The sequence below is a fragment of the Aotus nancymaae genome, unplaced genomic scaffold (assembly GCF_030222135.1).
Source record: "Aotus nancymaae isolate 86718 unplaced genomic scaffold, 86718_ANA_hifiasm-v0.15.2.pri h1tg000032l_0, whole genome shotgun sequence".
Classification (NCBI taxonomy): Eukaryota; Metazoa; Chordata; class Mammalia; order Primates; family Aotidae; genus Aotus; species Aotus nancymaae.
The window spans coordinates 28396601-28415828 of NW_026988445.1; the positions used below are offsets into that span (position 1 = coordinate 28396601).

The 19228-nt window shown below is 49.4% G+C and overlaps 1 long non-coding RNA gene across 1 annotated transcript; it reads right to left on the minus strand.

The window, feature by feature from the left end:
* Window positions 1–14965: 14965 nt before the first annotated feature.
* Window positions 14966–18278, minus strand: LOC105711140 (uncharacterized). The gene is made up of 3 exons (XR_001105965.2): window positions 18146–18278; window positions 16869–17068; window positions 14966–15778 (listed from the first exon to the last, which is right to left on the minus strand). It is a non-coding gene; the product is annotated as an uncharacterized LOC105711140 (long non-coding RNA).
* Between the last annotated feature and the right edge of the window lie 950 nt (window positions 18279–19228).

Genomic DNA, 19228 nt, shown 5'->3' on the forward strand with positions numbered 1-19228 from the left:
TAGCACAGTTTGCAGCCAGGGTGCATAGTAAGAACTAATAAAAGATGGGAACGTACATATGATTTTACTCATGTATATGTGCACACATATATGTGTACTAATACATAATGTATCTCTATATATGTGTATACATGTATAATACCTATACATAAGGTGTATGTATATGTACTGTATATAAGTGAATATGAGTATAAATATATGTATATATCATATATGTATATGTATGTAAGTGTATATATTTGTGTGTGTGTCTATATATATACATAATTATATATCAGCCTTTGTATATATATTGGGCCACAAGTGTCAGAAAGCCTAGGCAAGGTTGGCAGAGGGGCCACAGTGCCTGGGAAGCAGTGGGCAGAGTGTGACCCCAGGTGCCCAAACCTACCCAGGCAGTAAAAGAGCTTTCTTGGCCAAGCGTGGTGGCTCACACCTGTAATCCCAGCACTTTGGGAGGCCGAGGCAGGCAGATCACGAGGTCAGGAGTTCGAGACCAGCCTGACCAACATAGTAAAACCCTGTCTCTACTAAAAATACAAAAATTAGCCAGACATGGTTGCGCACACCTGTGATCCCAGCTACTTGGGAGGCTGAGGCAGGAGAATAGCTTGAACCCAGGAGGCAGAGGTTGTGATGAGCTGAGATCGTAGCACTGCAAACCAGCCTGAGTGACAAAACAAGACTCCATCTCAAAAAAAAAAAAAAAAAAAAAAAAGAGCTTTCTCTTCGAGGCCTGTTGAGATCTGGAGAAGGGAAGCCGACGGTCATGGGCCTCTTAGGAGAGAAGGGCTGTCCTTTCGTGTCGTTTTTGCTGTTTCTGAAGACTGAAATGAGAGGCTATTACTGCTGCCACGATTTCTTTAAGTTTCTTCATCTGTGGAATGGCCCATCTATAGTTCATAAAGTTAGTAAAGGGTTGTATTAGTGCGTTTGCGTTGCTGTAAAGGAACACCTAAGACAGGTCACTTAGGAGAAAAGAGGTCGCTGTGGTGGATGGTTCTGCAGGCCGTGCAAGCGTGGTGCTGGCATCTGAATCCACAGACTCTTTAAAGGGACAACCAGTGGCTAAACTGCCGCGGGAAATGATGTCCAGCATGGCAGATGCCTGCTTTTCTGGGCCTTCCTATAGCTGACCAGGGCTGTTCTGTTCCCAGGCCCTCAGGAGGGAAGAAGCATAAATCCAAGCAGCTGAAAGACGGAGGAGTAGGCTTTATTTTCTCCAGCAACGACGTTGTCCCAACTATGCCACTAGCAATCTGGGCCTGTAACACAGCATAGGACATGCTTTTCTGTACGCGATCCTCAGGGGCTGCCTCTTCCTCCTTCTTGCCTTGCCATCCCATCAGAGAGCAGGCTCTGGAAGCACGATGCCTGGTGAAAGGGGACGAGAATGAGCAAACATGCCAACATCATTCAGCCACTCTGCTCTAACTCAGGGAGGGACTTCTGGTCCCTGAGCTCCAACAACCCTCGGTGTCCTCCTTTGACAACGAGGACAAGTGGATTGAACCTCCTGGGGCTTTTGTGAGGACCCAATGTGATTGTGTGTACAGGCACGTGGTGGGGCCTTGGATGTCAATGCAACATTGCACACATACACCTCTTTCAGGGATTTGCACACCCTAAGGACCCCTGCAAGTTGGCTCATGTTTTTGCCCCCAACACAGTGGTGACATTAAAATGCATGAAAGGACCACATCTCTGGCCTGTAACCATCAGTCTAAGAATGCTGGAGCCACAGGCCAGGGTCCGTCACTGCCCGCCTGGAGAGGGAGTTTCGGCCTTTCGGCCACGACACCCGTGGGCAGGAGAATCTAGCTGTCGTGGGAAGAGTGAGCACCGAAACTCAGAACGGTTTTCAAAATCAATTTTGTTTTACTTTGAGTTTTACTTGGGAACCATTCCAAAAAGATCTGGAGCTTAGCTGTGGGCTGGATGTTGGTAGCAAGAATGTCCAATAATACATGTTCTTACATAATGTGAGAGTCTATGCCATCCAGCACTTTCCGCAGCATGTGGGCAGGTGCAGGTGGGTGAGGAGTTTGGGAAGCAGCACAGAATATCTCAGCACCAGGAACGCTGGAAAGGAGGACAGCGGGCACGCTGAGACATCAGCACCTTCACACGGGCCTCCTTCCCACCCGGTTACTGCGTATTTCACAGGAGGATGTCGTCTCCCTCCGGTCAATAGTTCTTCACCAAATCGTCACAGTGAAATACACCAAAGCCCTATTGCACAGTTGTGGTCTTCATCTCCCTTCTTTGCTTTCCAGTCACAGACTTCGGGGCGTTGGCCCATCTCTTTCTACCCCTTTTGTCAACGCCTTGGCTCTGGAATCCTTCCTCTCGCCTCTCCCCACCCAGGGGTGGTGCTGACCTTGCTCTGGAAGGAGGAACCCTTGGCAGCACCGGGTGGAAAGGCGCCAGCGTGGCTGGCAGGAACCAAGGGACGGATCCCAGGAGACTGTGTGGCTATTGACTCTCCTGCCAATTGTCTGGAGAGAGAAGCACAGAGTGCCCACTGTGAGAGGTGCCTATCAGGCCATGCCAATCAGTGAGGGGACGACAGTGTGTGCTTTTGTGATCTGGAGGCTGAATGTGGCAGGGACAGGGAGGAGCTGGGAGGCAAACGTCTCCAGCCTCGGGATGGGGTGCTGGGGAATGTGCGAGGGAAGGGCCGTCTCCCAGCCTGCCCCACATCCAGTAACTGGCTTTGCTGAGATTCTTTGTCAAATTCAAGAGAGGCCAGAGGGAGGATGTGAGAAACAGCATCTCTGTAGAAAAAACTGAAATGCGATCTCACCTGCATAACTGCACTTGTGGAGCAGAGAGAGAAGATATCGCCAACAAGAAAGAAGGACGGAGAGAGAAGCTCTGCTTCTTAACTTGTTCATCTCTCATTATCAAAAGAGTTTCTGTGTTTCCAGCGGTGTTTTCCAGAAAAATAGAAATTCAGAAGGAACTCTATGTCACTTTTTTATAGAGTGAAATAGTCCTGACAGATCAGCTTTAAGGGAGAAGGCCTGAGGCTCCCTCTCAGATCCAGAACTTTCCTCCAGCGTCCCCAGACAGACAGGTGTCCAACCCATTTTCTTGGATGCAACAAGTAGGCGCCAACTTGGGAGCTGGAGGTCACGAATGAAAGAACACACTCGAATGTGCAATTCCTGGGCCCCGCCAGTTGAACCCTTCTAGGAAAGGGTTGCTGAGTTTCTCCTTGGACCCACGAGGCCCGTTCCGGGGCACTTACCCTGGTCTCCCTTGCCTGGGGGTGATGTTTGTTTTATTAGCCCCTCTAAATGTCAAACCCCTTGAGAGCAGGAACAAGCATTTGGGGGTTCTCTGGAGTTCTAAGCTCAGAACCTTGTAAACGACCAACACTCAAAACATGTGCTAAATGAAAAAAATAGGACTGGGAACACATGACAGAAATAGCCTCCTCGCTGCTCTCCTGCCCGTATTGCATGTTACCATGGCATGACTGAGTGAGTGAAAAATAAATTGGAGACTGAGACGTAGTTAACAGAAAGCTTCTGCAGTCCTTCATCTGGTCCCAGGGTTCATAAGTTTTTCCTCGGGGTTCAAGTGCTGCAATATGAAAATGCCAAGCTAAGACAAGGAGGTGCAGAGTCAGGCCCAGTGCTGGGGAAACTGGGTTTGCCCTGAGGGTGAGGAAGGGAAGGAGGAGGAGACACATCCACTTCTGGGAAGAGGGACAGGAGTGGGCAGGGATGGGCTGGGGAAGCACTGCCCCCAGAGAAATGGCTCCTCTCGGGCCCAGGCTGGGAGGAAGAGCTCACCAAGCACCTAGCGTCCAGGGCTCCTGCACTGCAACCAAGGAAGGAAAGAAGGTGACGGGCCCCGGCTCATGGCAGGGGTGGGAGGAGGAAGCATTGCTCCTACTGGGGAACGTTAAAACCAGAAGGAGATACCACTTTACTCCTGAGAGTGGCCGTTATTGAAAATTCAAAAAACAATAGATGTTGGTGTGAAGGTGGTGAAAAAATAAATGCTTATATGCTGCTGGTGGGAATGGAAGTTAGTACAGGCTGGTGGAAAACAACACGGAGATCTCTTAAACAACTCAAAGTAGATCTACCATTTAATCCAGAAATCCCATTACTGGATATTTACCCAAAGGAAATAAACTCATTACGTCAAAAGGCCATCTGCACGCTTATGTTTATTATGGAACAATTGCAAAGATGTGGAGCCAACCTGAGTGCCCATCCGTCAGTGAGTGCATAAAGCAAATGTGGTATATACACACCCTGGCGAACTACTCAGCCTCAAACAGGGATGAAATCAGGTCGTTTGCCGCAAATTGGATGGAGCTGGAGGCCGTTATTCTAAGTGAAGTAACCCAATGGAAAACCAAATACCATACGTTCTCCCCTGTAAGTGGGAGCTAAGCTATGGGTACGCAGAGGCAGACAGAGTGAAATAATGGACTTCAGAGACTCAGAAGGAGGAGGAAGGGAAGGGGGTGAGAGAGAAAACCCACATACTGAGTGCAATGTACACTATTCAGATGACCACTGCACTCAAATCCCAGATTTTCACCACTAGACCATCATTCACGCGACAGAAAACCACTTACACCCTGAAAGCTATTGAAAAATTTTGTTATTGTTGTTTTTGTTTTATATGTCATTTTTTAAGAGTTTTTTAAATTAGACTTTAAGTTCTGGGGTACATGTGCAGAATGTGCAGGTTTGTGACATAGGTATACATGTGCCATGGTGGTTTGCTGCACCCATCAACCCGTCATCTACATTAGGTATTTCTCCTAATGCTCTCCCTCCCCCTGCCCCCCATCCCCTGACAGGTCCCAGTGTGTGATGTTCCCCTCCCTGTGTCCATGTGTTCTCATTGTTCAACTCCCACTTACGAGTGAGAACATGCGGTGTTTGGTTTTCTGTTCTTGTTTCAGTTTGCTGAGAACGATGGCTTCCAGCTTCATCCATGTCCCTGCAAAGGACATGAACCCATCCTTTTTTATGGCTGTACAATATTCCATGGTGTGTATGTGCCACAGTTTCTTTATCCAGTCTATCATTGATGGGCATTCAGGTTGGCTCCAAGTCTTCGCTATTGTGAACAGTGCCTCAATAAACATATGTGTGCATGTGTCTTTACAGTGGAATGGTTTATAATCCTTTGGGTATATGAATTACCTATTTAATAAATGATGTTAGGAAAACTGGTTAGTCATATGCAGAAAGCTGAAACTGGATCCCTTCCTTACACAGTATACAAAAATTAACTCAAGATGGATTAAGACTTAAATGTAAGACCTAAGACCATAAAAACCCTAGAAGAAAACCTAGGCAATACCATTCAGGACATAGGCATGGGCAAAGACTTCTTGACACCAAAACACCGAAAGCACTGGCAACAAACTCCAAAATAGACAAATGGGATCCAATTAATCTATTAATTTCAGTAGATTAATAACCTCATAGAAATCTTGATAAAGAGGACATGGAAAAACAGCAAGGTCTCATTTCCGAGTAAGAAGTTGAAAATTAATCCCTGGGACTATAACAGTTACTCTGGGTTATCCCTCTCTATTTCCCAGCACCAATGTCACACACTGACACACTACCACACACACACACACACACACACACACACAGAGTTAATTCACTGCATAGTGAAGCATCTTCCCTCAGACACATCAAGACTGAGGTTTAGACAAGCACCTCCTAAACAGCCAGGAAGAACTGAGGGCCTAAAGTCTCATGAAAACTTTATGCTGCAAAGGGCTGGGTGCAGTGGCTCACACCTGTAATCCCAGCACTTTTGAAGCCTGAGGTGGGTGGATCACTTGAAGTTGGGAGAGCAGCCTGGCCACCATGGTGAAACTTGGTCTCTACGAAAAATACAAAAAGTAGCCAGGTGTGGTGGCGGGTGCCTGTAATCCCAACTACTTGGGTGGCTGAGGCAGGAGAATTGCTTGAACTTGGAGGTGGAGGTTGCAGTGAGCAAAGACGGTGCTCCTACACTCCAGCCTGGGCAACAGAGCAAGACCCTGTCCCAAAACAAAAACAAAACAACGAAAAACCCCCAAAATGCTATGCTGTAAAGAATGCAACTACTTTCATTGATTCTCTTAAAATCTGAAGCCTGTGGCAGAGCCCCTCGGTGGGGCGTCATTCCGCTGCTATGCACCAGCCCAACGCAGCCTTGCACACCCACCCATTAGATAATCTGGACAAGCTCAGATAATGTGGAAAATATTGGAATATCGAAGGCTGCATGTTGACATGATATAGGGAAAGGGAGATGAACATTCCTGAATCCTCGGCTCCCATGAAATGTCACACTCTCTCCAGATAGCCTCTGGCTGAATCTGGAGGTGGTGTGGCCAGAGAGTCTTTCATCTGAGTTAAACTGAAACTCAGACAAGAGAACAGAATGGTGTAGGGGAGTCGGCTGGCTATGAAAGAGAGCTGTTGTTGCAGCTCCTGAACCCAGAGAGAAGGAGGGAGGGAGAGCCAGGGACTCTGGTTGAGGCTCGAGGGTCCCTCCTGCTGCACGAGGAGCCTTGCTCTCCCCAGCTCCTCAGCTCCCCAGCCTCCAGCTGTCATGGTCACTGCGGCACACACAGTCTGCTGGCCAGTGGCTGGGGAGATCCAAGGCACTGCTTCAACCTGGTCTCCAGAAAGATGAGCTCCCTAAACAGAAATGGCATCTCTTTTCCATGCAGCAGCTCACCACTGCCCACTTCTTCGAGCCCACTCCCAGCGCCTCTGGGCATCCATCCTGTACCCAGACTACTGTGACAGCTCAGGGCAGGGGGAAAAAGGACAAGCATCTGTGGACTCAAGGATCACAGAGCTCCTCACAAAAAGAAGGGATGGGACATTGCTCACAGTTAAGTGCACTCTCAATGTAAGCACACATCAGGGTAAGAGCAAAGTCGGTAACCTGGATTGAAAGTGCAGAAGCCCCCTAGCCAAAGCTTCTGAGTCCCCCAGCACAGTCCTGATGGCAAATACTTTGTCCCCCAAAGCTGCTGAAATGTTCCAGTGTTTCTGATCTTTAGGGCATCTCAACACCGTCTCTCTGACTGCCTCTCACTCCAGGAAGCCCCAGGCTTGCATCTTTCAGACAGTGGCTACTTTAATTTGGAAACGGTGGTCCCTGCAATTCAGAGTGAACGTTTATCTGTGGTGGCCAGCGATGTCCCTGGAGGAGGAGAGAAAAGGGATGGACGTTAGCTGAGGATTGCAAATGTTGGGCTGTCTCGACAACAGGAATGATGGGAGCCGGAGGCCGAGGCCTGAAAGTTGAGAACGTGTTTCCGGGCCTCGTAGAAGCAGGGGTTTGTGGTACGGGAGTATGTGTGGCAGGGGTGACGAGGATGGGAGTTTGGTGTAAGCTGATGATGTGGGGCCTTGAACACCCAGCCTAGCAGTGCACACTTGATGCTTTATGTCTGTGTCACCTGAAAAACCTACTGTCCTCCCAGATGTGAACAGATGTTCCCTGAGGGATGGGGGCTGGGTCCCATTCTCCATCCTTCCTTGTCTCATTCTGTTCCCTGGAAGTCTGGCCTCTACGAACAATGATCTGGACTCCCACTGCCTTTGGCTTTGGGTTGGGTTCAGTCGGTACGGGGTTGAAAAAGGAAGAAGCCAGCGCATTTATTCCCGAGCTCCTTGCTGCCATGCTGTTTGCGAGTTTCAGGCAGTGCCCCTCCCAAGTTCATACCTGGGCCGGGCTGGGCTCTCCTCCCTCATGGTGAAGCCTCAGGTGGGAGCAGCTTCGCTCTGCTGCCAGCCCCCGGGTGCCTCATCATACCCTTGCTGGTTTTCTTGCTCTGTTCACGCTTCTGTTGACAGTCCTCACAATGACTCCTTTCATGAGCCATCTGTTTCCTGCCAGGATCCCAGTCAAGGAAATTTGGGGGGCACGCCTGAAAATTTGCAAAGCTTATTAACATCTTAAGGCTCCAAAAAGTCCTGCAGTAAAGAAATCCTTAAATTTTGTTTGGTCTACAAAACGCTTTTCAAATTTTTTTCATGGAAAATATTCCCTGAAATGGAATTAATTCTTCCAGAGTGTAGGAAGTGCTGCTATAAATGAAGGGTATTTGAGGAGGGGAGTGACAACCTCAAAACGATGCTTTGGGAACAGCCATTTGACCACTGGGAAGGATGTATTGGGAAGAACAGAAACAGGGACATCAGAAAGGAGCATGGGTAATAAATAGTCTCAGCATGAAGGTGTGATTTGGGTCACGGCAATGGGAAGGAAGGGACATGAACAGGCTCTCCCGGACCCCTTCCACCAGCCCCCGTGAGGCTGCACAGCTACTGTGGCCTCCAGCAAGAACAGAGCCTCTGCCCATGGTGAGTTTCGTGATTCAGCCTGATATCCTCTTCAATTATTATTTTTATCATCAAATATCATTTTACTGGAATTCTTATTAGGAACACTCAGAAAATACTACCTAGGATGCAAAAAGTGGACAGGGCCCAGAAGTAGAATGAAATCTGCTCATTAAATACAGTCAACTCTTTCTCTCCAGTGGTTGTACAATTCAAAAATAGCACCCATTTTGATGAGAAAACTGCAGATTTTAATAACTGTGATGACCTGTTGTTAAAGAGGAATTAGGATGCGGAGGAGTATGTTCGGAGGGCACCGGGTAGACAGCCCCTGGTCTCGTGTTAATGGGAGCCGTCCTTGGTCGAAGGTCTTAATTTGTGAGGTTTTTGTGTCTGTAGAACTTTCGTCACGTCCTTCAATAAAACTAGCGCTGCTGTATCCTCCTGACAAACTCCGAGGACCAAAGTCGTCCCCGCAGCCCCTCTCTGCCTTCCTTAGCGTTGCATCATGACCAGGGAGACGACACAACCACTCTGTCTTCCTGTGTTCACATTTCTGCTTCATATTTTTACCTTAATTGAACTTTTTCACAGAAATCCAGAGATAGAGCTGAGAACCCCAGGCCTCCCAACAGACGCGTTGTTAATGTGGTATGATCAATTCTCAATTATTTTCAACAAGGGAAGGAAGCATCAGAGCTGGTACCAGAGGACTCCAGGAAGCTGCTCAGCGCTGGAGTCACAGACGAGGGGCTCAGGGCTGGCACACATCCTGCAGGCACCAAGAGTTCTTGGTTGGATAAAAGCCTAAAGGAGCCATTTCTTTCTTTTCTTTTCTTTCTTTCTTTCTCTTATTCCTTTCCTTCCCTCCCTCCCTACCTTCTTTCTTTCCCTTCCTTCCTTCCTTCTTCTTCCTTTCTTCCTTTCTTTCTCTCTCTCTGTCTCTCCCCTTCTCTCCTTCTCTCCCTCTCTTTCTCTCTTTCTTTCTTTTCAGAGTTTTGCTCTTCTTGCCCATGCTGGAGTGCAATGGCATGATGTCGGCTCACTGGAACCTCTGCCTCCCAGGTTGAAGTGATCCTCCTGCCTCAGCCTCCTGAGTAACTGAGATTACAGGTGCCTGCTGCCGCACCCAGCTAATTTTTTGTATTTTTAGTGGAGACAGGGGTTTCACCTTGTTGGGCAGGCTGGTCTCGAACTCCTGACTTCAGGTGATCCACCCACCTCGGCCTCCCAAAGTTCTGGGATTACAGGCGTTAGCCACCGTGCCCAGCCAAAAGAAGCCCTCTCTAAGCGGTTTGGGTCCAGGGGACATAGCCTTCCTGGAGAAGAGCACATGGGTTTTGAAGACACGGTGGCTGTCTCCAATACCCAGGAAGAGTCATGGGAAAAAGCAAGAGGGCTTATTCCCTGCAGCTCTGAAGAGCGGCCTAGAACAAATGGTCTAAATGCTAGAGTGCTACAAGGCCAGGTGCAGCGGCTCACACTGTAATCCCAGCACGCTGGAAGGCCTAGGTGGGAGAACAGCTTGAGCCCAGGAGTTGGAGACCAGCAGGGCAACATAGCGAGACTACATCTCAAAAAAAATTTTCAACTTATCCAGGTTTGATGGCACCCACCTATAGTCCCAGCCACTGAGAAGAGAGTGGCAGGAGGGTCCCTTGAGCCCAGGAGTTCTGGGTTACAATGAGCTATGATCTCACCAATGCACTCCAGCCTAGGCGACAGAGTGAGACCCTACCTTAAAAAAATAATGCCGTGGCACTATGGACTCTGGATGATAATGATGTGTCAATGTAGGCTTATTGTTCATCCATTGTAAAAAATGCACCACTTTGGTAGGAGATGTTGATAACTCAGGAGGCTACTCTGTGGAAGGGGCAGGGAGATGGGTGGGCAAAGAGAATACAGGAAATCTCTGTTCCTTCTGAATTTTGCTGTGAACCTAAAACTGTCCCCTGTGAAAATAAAGTGTATTTTTAAAAATGATAGACATGGGCCAGCCATAGTGGCTCATGCCTGTAATCCCAGCACTTTGGGAGGCCGAGACCGGTGGATCACCTGAGGTCAGGAGTTCAAGATCAGCCTGACCAACATGGAGAAACCCTATCTCTACTAAAAATATGAAATTAGCCAGGAATGGTGGCACATGCCAGTAATCCCAGCTGCTTGTGAGGCTGAGGCAGGAGAATCACTTGAACCCGGGAGGTAGAGTTTGCAGTGAGCTGAGATCGTGCCATTGCACTCCAGCCTGGGCAACAAGAACAAAACTCCATCTCAAAAAAAAAAAAGAAAAAAAAAGTTGGGCTCAATTTTCCTTGAACTAAAGGAACCTCCTAGGATCTGTGGCGTCTCTCAGGGGGTTGATAATAACAGTAGCACAGATCTGACTTATCACTGGGAGTTGATTATAAATCAGTTCCACCCGCATTTCAATAGATAGCAGCTCTTCTTAAGGAAAAAGAGGGTAGACCTCTCCAGTGATCTCAAATGCATCATACGCCAAAGTTCATGTAAAAAACAAGATACACAAGCCCGCTTCCAGAAAAGCCTTCTAGTCTCTAAACGCGGTTAACATCTTTCCTTGTCACGGCGCCCATTGAGTGGTCTATTCCATTTTTCTCAGGAAAAGGATGGATCAGTTTCCAAATTCTAAATCTTCATGTTCGAGGGACTGGGTGAAACAAAAAATCTGATCTTCACAGAGCTCTTCTCAATGGGAGCTGAAAAGTGTTCCAGGCCTGGAGAGCTTCATGAGTCAGTTCAAGGCTATTAGGTTATTTATGATTTGAGATCATCAAATGCCACACTCATAAATTAGTCAAAGAGATATAAACATATACACACACACTTCCTTTTTAAAAGAAGGAAGGATCTGTAAACAGACTTCTACAGCTCTTCCCGGCTACTACAGACCAGTCTGTATTGACAAGGTGTAGATGACACAGGAAAATGGGAGATTTAAGTGCCCCCCAAAAGCAATTTTCCTTACAAACCTCCAGACCATAAGGGCTGAGACGATGCACATTATATGATTGCTTAAAATGGGATGAAGCCGGCGTGGTGGCTCATACCTGTAATCCCAACTCTTTGGGAAGCCAAGGCAGGAGAATTGCTTGAGCCCAGAAGTTTGAAACCAGCCTGGACAGCATAGCAAGACCCCATCTTTAAAAAATATTTAAAAATTAGCTGGGGGTGGTGACGCATGTCTGTAGTCCCAGCTATTCGTGAGGCTGAGGTGGGAGAATCTCTTGAGCTCAAGAGGTTAAGGCTGCAGTGAGCTGTGATGGCACCACTGCACTCCAGCCTGGGTGACAAAGCAAGACCTTGTCTCAAAAAAAAAAAAAAAAAAAAAAAAAAACCCTTGGGATAATTTGAGAGTATTCAGGGACATAGGTTAGACAACCCCCTGCCAACCTTTCCAAGCTTAAGATTTCATGAGACCACCCCCACATCCCCACCACCCCACATCTGCAGAGTCACCAAGAAGAAAGCAAGCCCTTGAGTTATGGAGAAATGGTCCCAAGGAAACGAGTCAGTGACAATATAACTGCTGGGTGAAAAGTGAGCGGACTATGGGCAACAAAGAAATAAGAACAAAATAAAATAAAATAAAATAACTGCTGGAACATGCAGTCCTTACGCCTTTCCATTTGAAAGTCAACACATCTGCTAACTCACTGGTCTTCAGAGAAAACCCCAATTTATAGATACGGATGTCGATGCTTCAAGGGTAGACAGATGCTAAAGGTTGAAGAGTGCATAAGTATCCGGCCAGAAAGAAAAGAAAAGTGCTCTGACTAAGGCTGTGTTCGGCAGCCAAGACACCTACTCAAGTCAAGGCATTGGCAAACAAAACAAGTCCACGGGCAGGTTTTCAGCACATGGGCACAACAAGCCAGTGGATTCACCATTTGCTTTCCAGCCAGGTAAAGCGGCATCGTGTGGGGCAGTTAAGTCGGCTGAGCTCACTGCATGGCTTTCCGGCTGCTGAGAGCCCACCTCCCAATCGGGGTCGCTTTGTTTCTTTCCAGGGGCTGAACAGTCATTCATCGGAGGATTGGCTGCTTGGAAGTCAAGACTCCGTAAAGCGCTCTGTGGGAAGGAGTGGCGTTCATTTTCCTGAGCCCTGGAGAGCCTAGAGTGGTCTGGGGAGAGCGCATATCGACCTCTGTGTGCCAGGCTCAGCTGTGTGCCTGGCTGACTAAGGACAAGATTGGAAGCCACGGCTCCTTTCTGGGATCTTGTGGAAAATATCTCACTGTTTCCCTTTATGCAGCCGAGTGCCCTAAACACCTTGTTAGTAGGAAGGGTGGGCTAAGCATCTCGTGTGCCCCTCTGGCTAGCTCATATCTTGGAAGGAACAAAAATCAATAGAGATCTGATGTCCAGCTTGCCCGAAACAACTCTGGAAGAAGTTTCCAAAGGCAACAGGAAAGGAAGCTTTGCAGGTTTGTTAGGGTGACGGAGGAGGGACCCAAGCGGGGGCTCATTCTACCCATCAGAAACCAAAGTCCTCAGGGAAGGAGGGAGGGGCTGGAGGCACCTGGGCTTGTCCTCTGCCTTCTCTGTGGCCTGTCTCATCACTGCAGGGGCTCTGCAGACTCCTGACCGAGGCCTGCCCGGGCTGCTGTCTATGCCCACAGGGAGATTCCACCCGGATTAAGTAGAGAGCTTCTAAGAGCTGTTCTGTATGTTTTCAAGAGAAAAGCAAGCATGTGGTAGAAAACAGAGAATAGGTCTCCTAAACAGGATCAGAGGAAGGGCAGGAGGGAGAATGGTGATTAGCTGCCTGTGTCCTGCCAATTATTACATGCTCTGCTTATGTTTTCAGCAAGTGATTTTCCGTTCCTGGGGAAGTGGCCGCAGTGAGGGTCACCAGGACTATCCCTCAGGCACCAGGAAAAATACAGTCCCAAACAGAAGGAGTGTCTGCCCGCGGGTCAGTGAGTACCGAAATATCACGGGTCCTGTTCTGACGTGGGGTTCTCCTCCCTTGGGTATTTTTTAACATGTTTGTAATCCTTTCAGAGCTGAACACGAAGACTTGGGTGATGCCTGATCAGCCAAAGTCCGTCTGAAATGGAACAGTGTGGGCACTCCTCCCCCTGTCTGCTGGGACACTGTCCTTCCCTGGAGTTACTACTGTTTAAGACACTAGCCTGGTTGACAGCAAAGGTGGAAATACTGTCCCTTCCTCAGGGAAGCCTGCCTTGATTTCCCCAGACAAGCTTCTCCCAACACAGCATAGTACTTAGTATCATTATAGTACTTCATAGTACTTAGTGCTTCATATAGTACTTCATGGTACTTAGTACCATTATAACCAACCGACTAATTAAACTGGGTGCTTATCCATTTAAACTTTGCCTTTGTGCTGTGTTATAAACTTTTAGAAGGGGAGACACTGTCAATCCAGTGTCTCTCCAGCTACTAGAACAGGGCCTGGTACACAGAAGTACCCAGTACCTACTTGTTGGATGAATGACTGAACAAACGAATGGCATTCTGGCCCAAGAGGACACTGTTACCTGGAGAGAAAGGATGCAGGCCCTGAACCTGTGGCTATTTGCTCATCCCCATTCTGAATGGCACAGCAAGAGAAAAGGCTTCGATTCCTACAGACCAGTCTTCAAATCCCAGTTCTGCCCTGTACCAACTCTATGATGTTGGGAGAGTTTTCCTATCTCTGATCCTCAGTTTTCTCATCTGTGAAGTGGGGAAGAGTAACAGCGCCCACTTCAATGACTTGCTGGTATAAGGTGCCAAGCACAGTGTCTGGCACATAGCAGATGCCAAATAAACATCAGTTTCCTTGGAAGGTCCAGAAAGGAAAATGAACTGCACACTGGCAATACGTGTAGAAGGGTAGTTGAGAGGGTTTTAGCTAGAGAGGCGGCCCTTCTGGGAGAGACATCCAGATTAGTATGTACAACGTATCTAGATTAGCATGTACCAGATATCTAGCTTAGCGTATATAGGTCACGCATGAACCAGGCCTAGCAGTGGGGAAGACACTCTTACCTGTCCAGCCCAGTTAGTGGGGAAGAAACTCCTGGAAAGAGATGAGGCTGTGGTATTGTTGGCCAGACGCGATGGCTCACGCCTGGAATCCCAGCACTTTGGGAGGCCGAGGTGGGTGGATCACGAGGCAAGAGATCGAGACCAGCCTGGCCAACACGGTGAAACCCCATCTCTACTAAAAATACCAAAATTAGCCAGGCGTGGTGGTGATCGCCTGTAATCCCAGCTACTTGGGAGGCTGAGGCAGAAGAATTGCCTGAACCCGGGAAGTGGAGGTTGCAGTGAGCGGAGATCCCGCCACTGCACTCCAGTCTGGCGACAGAGTAAGACTCCATCTCAAAAAAAAAGAAAAGAAAGACAGTGATGAGGCTGTGGTGGTGTCTTTTAAACTCTGCACAAGAGGGCTATAGAGAAGAGGATGCTCATTCTACAAAGTTTGCAAACCCCGAAAGACAACCATTAGTCTCTGTGTCCGAAGCAGAGCTGGGCCGCAGCCCTCTGGGATCCCCAGAATACTCTTCTTCCTACGAGCCTTGCTGTGACCTGGGCAGGCCCAACTCCCAGTCTCAGGAGAGACGAGGGACAGGGGCATGGGGCAGGAGAGGGGAGGTGGGAAGAGAAGGCGAGGCGTGGGCACATTAGCATGGAGCCAAGCAGGACAAGGGAGCTAGAGGACGTGTGGGAGAGGCTGCAAGGGATAGGTCTGAGGCTGGGGAGTGACATGTGACACGGAACTGAACATGGCATGTGTGATCATGCATCCATCATTTTTCTTTTCAAGAGATGAGGTCTTTTCTCTGTTGCCCGGGCTGGAGTGCAGTGACATGATCATAGCTCACAACAGCCCTGAACTCCTGGGCTCAAGGGATCCTCCTCCCCCAGCCTCCCCACTAGCTGGGATTACAGGTGCACTCCATCAGGCTGGACTAATTTTGTTTGTTTTTGGCAGAGATGGGGGTCTCGCTACATTGCCCAGGCTGCTCTCAAACTGCTGGCCTCAAGCAATCCTCCTGCCTCAGCCTCCCAACATGCTGGGATTATTAGACACGCATCTGTCCTTTAAACATGCATATTCTATGTCCTTAAAACACGGCAGTGAGAAAACTGTCCCACTCATGCACCCACTCACTCCTTCGCTCCCTTAGCAGACACTTATCAAGTCTTCGCTTCATGCAGACAGCGCTGGGGACAGAGTGATGGGCAAAGCAGACAGTCCACGGCCTCCAGAGAGTCCACGGCAGGAGAAAGCCCTCCATATCACAGTCACAGCTGCAGAGACGCTGCACCCGGCAGGTGCTAAGAAAGAAAGGAGAGGGGCTTCCGGCAGGCACAGGTTGGGGGTCCAATCCCAGGCTCCCCTGCTTCCGCCTTTCTTCGGGTGACTTCGGTGTCCTGAACGGCCAGTCCTCTTCCTCCTGAGGAGGGAAAGGAGCAGGAAACCAATGATCTGTGTCTTAGCGCTGGTGATATCTGGGCCTCAGACCCAGAACAGCCGGGGCAGGATTGAATACAGGGCCCAGGAATGTGGTCCAGGAGCCTGGTGGGTCCCTCCCCGCCCCACCTTTCCCAGGTGGAAACAACAGAAGTAACGCTGCTTCCTTGAGGGCTTCACGGAGCCCTCACAAGGGAGGGCCTGTGGATCAGGGGTTCCCAACTCCACTTCATAGATTAGGAGACTAAGACCAGAGAGGGCAGAAAGCTGGCTGAGGGGTCACCGTTTTTGGAGGTGAAGCAGGAACCTGACCCAAGAACCCAGTGGCCTCCTACCCCAGGCGCTCTGCCTCCCGACCGGGCTTCCTGGGGCCCTGGCCAGCTTGCTTGGAGGTTTCCCAGCCACCCTGCCCACCCTCCCACCCAGCCACAGCTGGGTCCTGGGTGAGCCCGTGAGAAGAGGCCCCAGGACCCTCTAAAGCAGGCATCGGGGCCGCCCCAGCCCTGCGTCAAATGCTGAGCTCTTGGCCAGGGGCAGGAATCTCCAGCTCCCTCCTCCCTTCTGGCAGCAACAAGTGTGAGGTTCCCCTCCCCCCGACCCCTATTCCATTGTAGCCGGTGCTGCAGAGCAGCTGGCAACCGCAGAAGCAAACACCTGTGTGCCAGATCTTACAGCTGCATGTGTGAAACGCGATCCGTCTGCAGCGCCTGTCACATGGCACGTCCAGTTGCTGCACTCGGGGCAGGTTGGAAGGGGATCCATGGGACAGAACTTTCCGTGGCAGGATTTCAAAGCCCAGGCACCCACCCGTCCCCTTCCTCCCACCCCCGGCATTTTATTCGCTCCTCTTTTTTGGCACTCAGCGTTTCCGGCTGAGTTTGCCTCTCACTAACTCCCGAACGGTGACAGAGCTGGGAGTTGGTGCCTCCGCGGAGTGACACTCGCTCCAAGAGATAATAAAGCTACTTAGCGTGCCCCGAGGGCGCTTCATCTTCAAAGACGTTGTTTAACGACTTGCTCCGAGGGCTGCACGTCTGGCTGAAACGTTCGCGGATCCCGGGTTGGTGGGTTACCTTCAAAGCTGGGGTCCCTGGGGGACAGCCGGGGGCATCCTGCAATAGGGCTCAGCACCTCCTGCCCGGTGGGGTTTTCTCAGGCCTGCAGCTGCCAATGTGTCCAGCCCAGAGTCCCGGGCTCTTCACCTGCTTCGCAGAGAAATGCTCATTTGCTGCCAGAATCACTTTTAGGGCTTTGGTTGATGTTAGCAATTCGCCTGCATATGGGAAAGGGAAAAAATAGGAGATTTTACAGGTGCTAAAGAGGGTGGGAAGGGGAAGAAGGAAAGAACCAGTTCTTTCCAGATATCAACTCAAGAAGTCTTTCCCCAGAAGGCAGCTTTGCAGGGGGATAACAGGTTTCCCCCACTACCAGCTAGGAGGCGTTTACCTTGACAGAAGAGAAAAGAGGAAATCAAGCCCAATGTGGAAAAGCAGATCTCCCATATACCCATCTGGCCTGAGTGCCACAAGGTCCGTGAGACCTCAAACGTCTTGGGTTTGGGCCTAGCCAGGACACAGGAGATTGTCATTACGCAAAACAGACACCTGTCTATCAAACCCTGGTGCTTTACACGGGTTATCTTGTGTATTCATCCGATCAATCAACTGTTTATTCAGTCAATCCTCACTACAGCCTTACGCAGTCGCTTCTATTATGACTCCCAATTTACAAGGGGAAAAAAACAAGGTTCAGGAAAGTCAGTGAACTTTAGGGAGCCTGTGAAAGGTTGTCTAGATAGTGAGGTGGTAGAGAAAGATCCGAGACCAGATCAGAGGTCTGGACCCCGAGGTGAGTGAATAAGCCAGAGCTCTGGCTGGGTCTCCCCATAGTCCTAAAACACTAGGCTTGAGTGACAGCGGCGGGGGAGGGAGTAAGTGCGGATTGACACACTGACCTCAACGTGCTCAAAGGAGAAACCTCAGATTCATGTTTTCCAAAGCTCTCACCTCTCTCTCCTCAACGTTCCCTTCAACTAAACGCATTGTGGAACCCCATCTCTACTAACAAAATAGAAGAGTTAGCGGGCATAGTGGCGCACGCCTGTAGTGCCCCTACTCGGGAAGCTGAGGCGGGAGGATCCCCTGAGCCCAGGAGGTGGAGGCTGCAGCGAGCTGAGATAGCGCCACTGCACTCCAGCCCGGGTGACGGGAGCGAGACCCCGTCTCAAACAAAACAGATAAATAAATAAAAATAAATAAACAGATAAATAAATAAAAATAAACAAACAGATAAATAAACAAAATTCTAATTCCGGAAGTCGTTTTCTACGAACCCAAATTAGTTTTTTTACTTTTTCACTGAAAACTTCCACGGAAACTACGTCTGTCCCTCTTGTCCGTCTTCCTGCACGTCAGCCCCACTGTCAGCCCTGTTACCACGGAAGGTGGCACTTTCTTGGTCCTGTACAGAATGTAATTTTCACTTGCCCCTGGAAAATCAATATGGAAAGGCTCTAATTCCCCAGATTTCGATTTTTCAATAAAAACGTGAAAATGAAACTCTGCGGGATTGCAGCCAAAATGGTGCCCTTGAGCCAACCGCAGTCTGGAGGGAGACTCAGAGAGTTTCAGAGAAAACACCAACTTTTGACATCGTTCTGCTCAGATGACGCGTCCGATGGGAGCAGAAGCCGGTGGGGGCCGGGGTCTCTGAGGCTTGGCAGTGCCCTTTCCCTTCTCACTCCGGAGGGATTCGGGGCAAAACTCTGCCCGTCCCGAGGCGCTACTGATGGCCGGGATAGTAACGGGGAAAAGCTTAACTTTGGAACCAAGACATAAATGAGATAAAATTCTGTCTCCGTCCTATAATGGCTACTTTCTGCTAAGCAGCTCTGATGATTTTATTTTCTCAACCCAAAGGAGGAGAGAGGTTGATGTTGTTGACTGAGCTCTCAGCACTGACATGAGGAGCCCATGAAACTGTCTATGGGAGGTGCCCCAGACGAAGCCTGGCTCAGAGTAGACCTTCAACAGGGTGCGCTTTCTTCCTGCCCCCGCCCCCTCCATCCCTATAATCGAGGCTGAACCACTGATACCCTTCGGTACATGGTGTTGTCAGTGGAAGGCCATAGTGAACTATTCAGTTCCCTACCCTGGTACCTCCGAATTGCCCCACGATGGTGACAGATGTAATGAAAATGCTGCCACCATTGGCTGGCAGGATGTGGTGGCTCATGCCTGTAATCCCAGCACTTAGGGAGGCCGAGGCAGGTGGATCGCAAGGTCAAGAGTTCAAGACCAGTCTGACCAACGTGGTGAGAAACGCTGTCTCTACTAAAAATGAAAAAAAAAAAAAAAATTAGCCAGGCGTGGTGGCAGGCTCCTGTAATTCCAGCTACTCAGGAGGCTGAGGCAGGGAATCGCTTGAGCCAGGG